The 10216-nt window shown below is 30.2% G+C and overlaps 1 long non-coding RNA gene across 6 annotated transcripts; it reads right to left on the bottom strand.

Moving 5' to 3' along the window:
* Positions 1–225: 225 nt before the first annotated feature.
* Positions 226–4156, bottom strand: LOC140179636 (uncharacterized). Of its 6 annotated transcripts, none has more exons than XR_011873313.1 (4): positions 2863–4156; positions 2533–2618; positions 2044–2427; positions 226–500 (listed from the first exon to the last, which is right to left on the bottom strand). It is a non-coding gene; the product is annotated as an uncharacterized lncRNA (long non-coding RNA). The 6 variants fall into 6 exon arrangements; XR_011873316.1 differs by having other exon boundaries at positions 2044–2361; XR_011873312.1 differs by having other exon boundaries at positions 2533–4155.
* Between the last annotated feature and the right edge of the window lie 6060 nt (positions 4157–10216).

Raw genomic sequence — 10216 nt, 5'->3', positions numbered from 1 at the left:
CATTACCATTTTATAGTCATCTAAGACAACGGTTTTAAAGCGTTACCGTTGGTGTCATTTTTTGGCAACGGTTTTAACACCGTTGTCCTTTGTAACTTTTGACAACGGTTTTTCGTAATATATAATTCTTTATTTACAATAGTAGTTTTCTCGTAAATGAAATTAATTTCATTTTTTTTAATTATTTAGAGTCAATAAATAATCTTAATTATTTGAATAAAGTCATTAAAGAAAAATAATTGAACATTTTTCATCAAATTTGACTTATAAAAATTGTTGTAAGATCCACAATCACATTCAAATACCACAATACTATCATGACACATCGAACTATATCATCTAATGTTGCAAAAAATATAACAAAGAAGAGTTGAAATAGCTAAGTAGCAAATAGATTTATTATCATGTCCGATCCACAAGTTCATGACTTTTACTCTGTAACACTTGCTCTTAAAAATTGGACCTTAATCAAGTTCGATTTCCCCTTCAACATAGTTTTCCTGTAAAAAAAGAAAAAAAATCAAATATAAAACTACACATCTTTAATACTAATAATGTCTACTAAAAATAACCCATATGAACTCACTAAAACCAAATCAGCACTAATAAAACAGCTCAGAATAAGGCCATCATCATCATTGCTCAATCAAAACAAGGCATGAAATCAGCCATTAACAAGGATAAAGCAGCACTAAATAGCAAAATCAACCCATATGAACTCTCTAAAATCAAATCAGCACTAATAAAACAGCTCAGAATAAGGCCATCAGCATCATTGCTCAATCAAAACAAGGCATGAAATCAGCCATTAACAAGGATAAAGCAGCACTAAACAGCAAAATCAACGCATATGAACTCTCTAAAATCAAATCAGCACTAATAAAACAGCTCAGAATAAGGCCATCAGCATCATTGCTCAGTCAAAACAAGGCATGAAATCAGCCATTAACAAGGATAAAGCAGCACTAAACAGCAAAATCAACCCATATGAACTCGCTAAAACCAAATCAGCACTAATAAAACAGCTCAGAATAAGGCCATCATCATCATTGAGCAATCAAAACAAGGCATGAAATCAGCCATTAACAAGGATAAAGCAGCACTAAACAGCAAAATCAACCCATATGAACTCACTAAAACCAAATCAGCACTAATAAAATAGCTTAGAATAAGGCCATCATCATCATTGCTCAATTAAAACAAGGCATGAAATCAGCCATTAACAAGGATAAAGCAGCACTAAACAGCAAAATCAACGCATATGAACTCTCTAAAATCAAATCAGCACTAATAAAACAGCTCAGAATAAGGCCATCAGCATCATTGCTCAATCAAAACAAGGCATGAAATCAGCCATTAACAAGGATAAAGCAGCACTAAACAACAAAATCAACCCATATGAACTCACTAAAACCAAATCAGCACTAATAAAATAGCTCAGAATAAGGCCATCATCATCATTGCTCAATCAAAATAAGGCATGAAATCAGCCATTAACAAGGATAAAGCAACACTAAACAGCAAAATCAACCCATATGAACTCACTAAAACCAAACCAGCACTTATAAAACAGCTCAGAATAAGGCCATCATCATCATTGCTCAATCAAAACAAGGCATGAAATCAGCCATTAACAAGGATAAAGCAGCACTAAACAGTAAAATCAACCCATATGAACTCACTAAAATCAAATCAGCACTAATAAAACAGCTCAGAATAAGGCCATCATCATCATTGCTCAATCAAAACAAGGCATGAAATCAGCCATTAACAAGGATAAAGCAGCACTATACAATTTGAAACAGTAATGCAACAACCATCATTTGTCAATTAAAACAGCTCAGAAAACCATTCATAAAAGGCATCAGCAGCAACCAAAAAGTTCAACCTAAATCCGCTACAATTTTCAGATAAAACTTCCTAACCACCTATAATCCACTAAGCATGCATAACTAAATTGACTAATTTAACAAAAACTAAACAAACTAATTAAACTAAGAAAAAGTAAACAGGAAAAAAATTGAGAACCTGCAAAAAGTTTACCTTTCAAAGTATTGTCTATGTTCTCAGCCTCAGTTGGATTAATATAATCCTTGTCGTGCTCCTCTATAATATCTCCTTCATTCTCATCCAATTGCTCTTCAGCATCAGGTTCATTGTTAAGTTGAAGAAAAGTATCAATCGGCATTGAAGCAAATTGACGTGTTTTTCCCTTCTTAGTTGGCCTTTCTTGCAAGCTGCCACAGTCTTCAACATCATCTTCAATTGTGGTCTCTTTTCTCTTCAAATCTTGACTCATTCTAGAATCTAACTATAAGTGATTTTTTTTTCAATCAAGAGCTTATTGCTTCTAAAGGATTTCTAGAAGTCAACCACACATGTTCAAAAGAGAACATCTCAACCAATCATAAGACTAACAATTTGTATCTAACAAATTATGCAAAGAAGCTTTAGCAATCAATTAATCACTAAATATTCTTAACAATTAAATGTTCAAACAAATTTAAAAAGATAATATATTAAATGATTCACCTCTAGTGTAGCTCAATGTCTAGGGTAGTTGCAACTATAGAGAGACCCGCTATTTGATTCCCTCTTTCTGGTTTTAAAGAGACAAACTACAACAGCAACAAAGAATAAAAATATAAGTAATTCATAACCAAATTTTTTAACAAAAAAATTAATTTTTAAAACCAGTTTTTAGAAATCTTATTTTCAAAAGTGATATATAACTAAAAAATCAAATAGTACCCAACTAGCCAAAATTGGGTTAATAAATTAAAACAAAAAACCATAGCTAAGCTGCTAAGCATATCTCTATAATTTAATAGCACAATGAATCAAAGAAGAAAAAGAAAATACTTCAACTGCATTGCATGCATATAGCAGATGATGGCACAGCAGAGGTGTCATTACCCATAGATTTTATATGCAAACCTACTAAACAGCCATTGGATAGAGATAAACAAAGATGCAAAACATAAACATAAACAATAGAATTATCAAAATCCAGTCTTTTAAGAAAACAAGACTTTTTAGCTCCCACCCAAACAATACAGATCACAGTATGTGTTAAAAATTGTAACTGCCCAACATTATAAAAATTTGCTTGTATTGCTACCCGAACAGGGTCACAACCACACACTGGTTGGCAATAGAGTTGCCTTAGTTATCCCAAAAGAAATTTTAAGTACTAAAAAATGGATATGCAGTTAAGCACAATAGAAAGAAGGAAACTATTACTAACAGTTTAGATTTGTTTTCAATAAGTAATTAGAGTAATGAACCACTTAACTGTATTCATGGAATTGATTCAGATGAATCTAATAAGATTTTCTCACTATTGAGTTCGTTAAAAATTCTGCTTCTTTTATGTAAGAGTAGTAGAAAAACCTGTTAGAACCAACTGAACCAATCTCATGAACACGATTAAACTATTGAATACTTCAATTAATTAAAAACAAATTTAAAGTAACATCCTCCTGTACATAGAAACTCAGAACAACATTCAAACCAGAACAGAAACTCAGTCAACATTCAACACCTTTCTTTTCCATGTTCACAAACATCACCACTTTCAGAGATTACCCAACAACCAATCAACCCCTAACTAAGCAACAGAAAATACCCAACAGCCAATCAAGCCCTAATTAAGCAACAGAAAATCAGAGAAGAAGAACACTTATCACAGATGACAACCCACAAACGGCCGATGCAGTGAAGCAGTAACAGCAAAGCAGAAGCAGCGAAGCATAACGCAGTGAAGCAGAAGCAGCGAGGCAGAACAGGGGAGAAGCAGCGAAGCAGAAGACGCAAGGACGCCGTGGAGAACGGAGAAGCACTGAAGCCGCAGAGAGGGGAAAAGCAGCGACGCCGCGGAGAGGAAAGACTCAGCGACGCCGGGAAGGAGGAGGCAGCGACGATTTTGGGAAGGATGCAGCGAAGATGATGGCGCGACGATGGTGAGCTTCGATTTAGGGCTTCCTGGTGACTTGTGATGATGGTGCGATTTGGGGCTTCCTGGTGAACGGCGGTTCGATGACGTCTCTGATTCTGAAGGCGTGGGTTAGGGCGGTGGAGGGAGGAAGAGTAGCGTTCGAAGAGAAGAGGAAGTAGAACGCGCGTCTGTTCTGATTTGCTTTCTTATTTTAGTTTTATTTTTTTATATTAATATTTGTTATATATTTATTTTAATTATTCTAATATTTGTTATATATTAACAATAGATGCAACACACAGGAATCAGATTCACGATTTTTCTTAATTCCCTTCAAATAAAGGGTTCTTGTAGTGATTTTTTAAGCCATTTGAAATTTTGCATTCCCGATTAATCGAATGTAAATTAAAAAAAATAATAAATGGATGCATCAAAATCCATGTAACCTTATACTTTATACTTTTTAAGGTTATTTTCAATTTGCAAGGCAAATGATATATAGTCATTATAATTTCAGATAATTATATAAATTTAAATTATTTTTTCTATAAATATTGAATTTATAAAATATTCAAAAAATATTATTATAAATAAATAAAAAATATTACTTTAAAAAAATAAAATTAAAATAAATTTATAATAAATATTATATATTATTATTATAAATTATAAAAAATATTATATTTTGAAAACATTGTTAAATTTGTATAATTATTTAAATAATATTAGAAAATAGTTGTTTCATAAACAATTGTTGTAATGGTTGTAAAACCGTTCTTTAAAATAGTCAAAGAGAACGGTTTTATTTTGTTACTATAGCGTAATGAAAAAATGAACTTCAACCGCAACACTGTAAAAACCGTTGTCTAAGACCATCTAATAGAACGGTTTTAAAGTGTAGCATTTCGGCAACGGTTTTAATGCGTTTCCTTTGTACAATTCTTTAAACAACAAAAAAAAAACCGTTGCTTAAAAATAATTCATGGTAACGGTTATAAAACCGTTCTTTAAAATAGTCAAAGAGAACGGTTTTAATTTGTTGCTATAAAATAATGACAAATTGAATTCAACAGTAACACTACAAAAAACCATTGTCTAAAACTATCTAAGAGAACGGTTTTAAGGCGTTGCAAAATTTGGCGTTGCTAAAGGCCATATTTGTTGTAGATCCTAGCCGTTTTAGTGTGCAACCCTTTATTATTTTGTAATTTTTTAGCAAACAAGGGTTTCGAGAAGGCGCCATTAGGCAACCTTATCCCACTAAACTTAAACAATTCATTATATTCAGAGACAAAAAACTAAACTGAAATAGGACTGCACAAACTACGAAAGAAGCAAACTTCAGTTAATCTCAAAGAAAATAACATCGTCCTAAAAAAAGATAACTTATTAAATTCACAAAGTGAAACTAATTCAAATACTAATTTAGAAGGAATAAGTAAAACTCAACATTGCAATTAATTAAAACCTAATTCTAATTTCACGAAATTAACAATAGACATAACAAAACTAAACGATATAGCTTCAATGTAATTGAAAGAAGCTCATTTACTAAATTCAAATAAAATCTTTCAATAGCTCAAACACTCTTGAATGTATATATATAAAATTATTAATTTAAAACTACATGCCCTAATAATTAATATAAACTACAAACTATACACATCCTAATTAGTAAATTAAAAGAATAAAATTTAAACACAAAATCTAAAACAAAGATTTTTTAAAAAATTAATATTTTAAACTAATATTTTACATAAAAAACAAATACAATATTAATAAAATACATATAAAATTACATAAAAATTAAAAAATAAAAAATAAAAACTTAAACCTAGTTATTAAGGTGCATTAATGGAGTAATGTTAGATTTTCTAAACAAAAAAATTGACAAATTGAAGAATGAAAAAGATTCATACTAATTTGGAGGAGAAACAATGGTGAACAACGACGAGATCAACCCACGAGATAGCAGCGATGTCGATAGAATCCAGTAGCGACGTCTGCATCTCTAGTAGCTTGGCTAGGACAATGTAGGAACATGATTCGTTTGCTGTGGAGAAGAGGCATTGCTACAGGTGGCCGACGGTAGAAATGGGGAGAAAGTGAGAGGAGAGGGAGAAAATGGTGAGAGAAAAAGAGAGGAGATGGTGGAGAAGTTGCAAAAGTGAGGGAGGAAGGTTTTTGAATTCGAATTCAGCTCAGTTTTACCGTTGGATTTACCGACGAAAGGTACTGGTTGTTGTTCAAAACGGCACGTTTCGCTAATTCATATTACCGTCAAAAATTTTTTATGGTAAATTTGACGCTTATAAAATAAATTTTTGCATCCTTTTTGCCATCTGAATTAGTGACAGATTATGGAATCCGCAGTAAATTGTTTGGGAAGAATTTTTCACTCGCAACCGTCGAAAAATCCACCGTTAAATTCGTCGGTAACGACCCTCGCTTAATTTGTCGGTAATTTTGACAGTATTTAGTATTTTTTTTGTAGTGTAATAATATTAACATGTATTTGTAAGACACGTATTAGCTAAATTCAATTTTTAAAATACCCAATTAGATAAACAGTTTTTATTTTGAGACAGAAATTTTTTCCTTTTTCATTAATTTGTATATCGTAGTCTAATTTTAAAGTAAATTTACTTAAAGTATATATTTTCAAAATTTTCTCTTCAATAGATAAATACAGTGCAAATATATTAAAAAAAATTTAAATTTTTTATTTTCAAAAAAGCTTTCTATTTGGCACATTAATAAGTGTTCTTAGTTAAATCCTTAATATATTTCTATTTTTTGAGTTGAAATAGTTATTAAATAAGGTTTAAAAGGTACTTTTTTAAAGAGTAGATAAAAGTAAAATAAAACAAAACAAATAAAATCTCTAAAATTTCAAAAGCGGCCTTAAATTAAAGTTTTCTTAGCGGAAAATCCATAAAAATATCTGTAATTCTTATCTACACAATGAAGGAAAAATGAATAATTTTTTTCACATTAATGTATCACTTCAAAATAGTTAAAAAAGAGAGAAAAATATAACAAAAAAGGTAAACAATAATAAAATAATGTGGAGAAAAAATTCTATTTTTCATGGAGGATAATAGAATTTTTCTTTTCGGATTCAGCTAACATACACATGTTAAAATTATCAATTAAAAATTTTTCATAGAAAAATCAACAAAAGCTACTTTTATGTATTTATTGTGTAATTATTAAAATAAAAATTTAAAAATTTAAACATATTAGTTAAATTCTAACTTTAATGTATATCTCTAAACAGGTTAGTTAAATTTTTTTTTTCTCAATGGTTGTAACCTTTGGTTCAGAGCAACCATTAGAGTTTGTGCAGTGTCATTTATAGGTGTATCAACCACCTAGCTACCCAGATGAGATGAATGATTAATGCATACTACAACCAACTTCTCTTTTTAGCTAAATGTGTATTGGGTGATGCAATTTTCCAGCTCATATAATATACCACACATTGATTACGAGTCACAAAGTTAGGTCATTGTGTTTAATTTAATTCCTTGGGATTGTACTATTTTTTCAAACCTGTTTGTTGTGTCCTAGAATGCAATGCCACATTAATGCATTACTGGGGCCTGTGGAAATTACCTTGCTACATGTCAAGTTCAGAGCACATTGAAATTCTTTGTCAGTTTGTTCTCTACTCTTTATGAAATCATTTGACACGGTTAAGATTCAATGGTAACGACTGATGAGAGTTCTCTTATAGAATGAAATTATACATTAGAATTTAGTTGTAGTAAAATGAGTGTTCTTAAATGTATTCAGTGTATCAGAAATATATATAAATGTTATCTTTTAATATAATATTTTTTAAAGATATTTATAAATAGTAATGTTATGCATACAAACGTTTTTGTAGTCAAATCTAAATATGATGATACAAGTCTAAAAAAAAAAAACGAGTAGGAATCATAACTTCTCATTCTCCACACAACTTTAGCATAACAATATTTATTGAAAAATACAGAAATTTATTTACATAACACATAATTTTTTGTGAGGAATGTTAGGGGCAACAATTTTTGTGATTTGTAGCCATCAAATAGTCATCAAGATGGTTTTAATAGTATGAGATTGGTGTAAGATTTCATCAAATGGCTCACTTTTCTCTGCTGGTTACATGCTGGCCAGAATTTAACAAAGTTGCTGGCCCTTAGACTTTTCCAATTTTTATATAACACAAATGTTTACCCATATATAGTAAAAAAATTATTAATATAACATAATTTTTTATTTATAGCACATAAATTTTTACACATAACACATAAATTTTTGTTACGAATATAATTTATTGTGTTCTTCAAAAATTTATGTACCGTGTATAAAAAAAATTTGTGATGTGCATAAAAAATTATGTTGTATACCAAAATTTTTGTGATATATATATTTTGTTTGTTGGATGTCGATGTTTTAAGCATGTAGTTCTTTAAAAATTTGTGTTGTACATTAAAATTTTTGTACTATGTATCAAAATTTCTATGTCATGAATCAAAATTCATATACTCTAGTTTTTTGAACATATATAAAAAAGTGATAATGATGACGACGTTATTGAAGAAGAAGCGTGCAAAAGAAAAAGCTCGAAGTCGTTGTCGAAGAAGAAATAAAAAAAAAGGAGAAGAAGAAGATAACGGTGATCACGTTCAAATTTGAAGATGACGACCACATTCAAAGAAGAAACGTGTATATCTCACTTAGTTGGCACGGTGAATTTAAAGGGACCTAAGGTGGCCATGGTCTCCCAAATTCTTTTTTGAAAAATAATAGTACTATTAGTTTATTATTATTATATTATGGATTAAATATATTTTAGTATATTAGACACTAAAAAAAATTATATGTTAGTAACTTAATATGTATAAATTATAATGTGTATTATATATATTAGTAAAACTAACAAATAAATTTAAAAAAATAAAAGTGTATAAATATATAAATAATTAAAAAGTTATTAAAAAAATATGTTTGGATTAATGTAGAAAAGTAATAACTATAAAAAAATTTTTTGACTTTTTCTATGACAACGATAACAACTGAATAGACTTTTTAACAACAAAAATTATTAAAATAAGATTTCAAATAAGATGCAAACAGATTATATAATTATATATATTGAAAAAGAAAATACTTTAAAATTCATTTCAGATGATAAATTAATAAATTTAGTTATATAAAATATTATAAAATAAATTTAAAAATACTAAAATTCTAAAGTATGTAATTAATTATTAATTTATATATAATATAATTATTAATTTTAATTTATATATTATAAATTATATTTTATTAATTTTTTGTTATTATATTTTAAATTATTTTGTATTTAATTTAATTTTTTTTTATAAAATTTTTGGATCCCTACTATTTAGTTGGGACTTGGTGAATTAAATTGTTTGACCGGGTAGCTTTATGGATTTATAAAATGTGTTTTCAATACATATGTTAATAAGATTCTAGAATTAAAAGAATTCAAGTCAATGGAGTTTCGAATTAAATGTTTGTTAAGTGTTTGGTAGGTCGGGTTATCGAACAATTCGTGGAGGTATCTAGGATGGGAAAGTGGGTTTCCATCTATCTTTAAGTGGGGGTGTGAACGATGGGGCAGTTGAGCTTTCAAACACTTCAGGTGGAGGGGAGTGTCACCTGCAATGACACTTCGATCCTCAAGTTAGTAGAGTGTATGGGTGATGTGAGAACTGAGAGTAGGGTGACGTATCTTGGGGGAGGGGTAGGACCCTCCCCTTATATACCCTGTCAGTAAGGCGGGTCTCACAGGGGGAAGGCCTCCTTCTAAAAAGGTTCCTTCTCCACAGCTGTCATGCAGCTGGCAAGAAAAGTGCGTGACCGGGTCATGCACGGTGACCCATCCGATTAGATCGGTAAGTCCTTGGACCGGGTTGACCGAAGCGCCTAATTGAACTAGACCGTAACATTAAAGTAAATAGATCGCTAATATATATCACTACCTCAAATTTTTTGCTGAGTTTGTGATATGATTTTAACTTTGAATTAAATCAAATATTTTCTTTACTTGAATATTTTTCACGAAAAGAAGGTTGACTATCAATCCAATGACTGAACGTTGGATAAGAGCTAGTTGGACAAGGGCAGAGAATATGAGCAAATGAGACACCTAACCGTACCCCTAATCCAAACCACATTAATTCTTGGCCGGTTACAACTAAGGGGGGTATAATTTGAGGTAGAATAACTTATCATGAAGCGCAACGTTTTTAAAATACATTA

The sequence above is a fragment of the Arachis hypogaea genome, chromosome 15 (assembly GCF_003086295.3).
Source record: "Arachis hypogaea cultivar Tifrunner chromosome 15, arahy.Tifrunner.gnm2.J5K5, whole genome shotgun sequence".
NCBI lineage: Eukaryota > Viridiplantae > Streptophyta > Magnoliopsida > Fabales > Fabaceae > Arachis > Arachis hypogaea.
The sequence above is the reverse complement of the archived record's forward strand: the minus strand, read 5'-3'. Positions and strand labels throughout refer to the sequence as shown.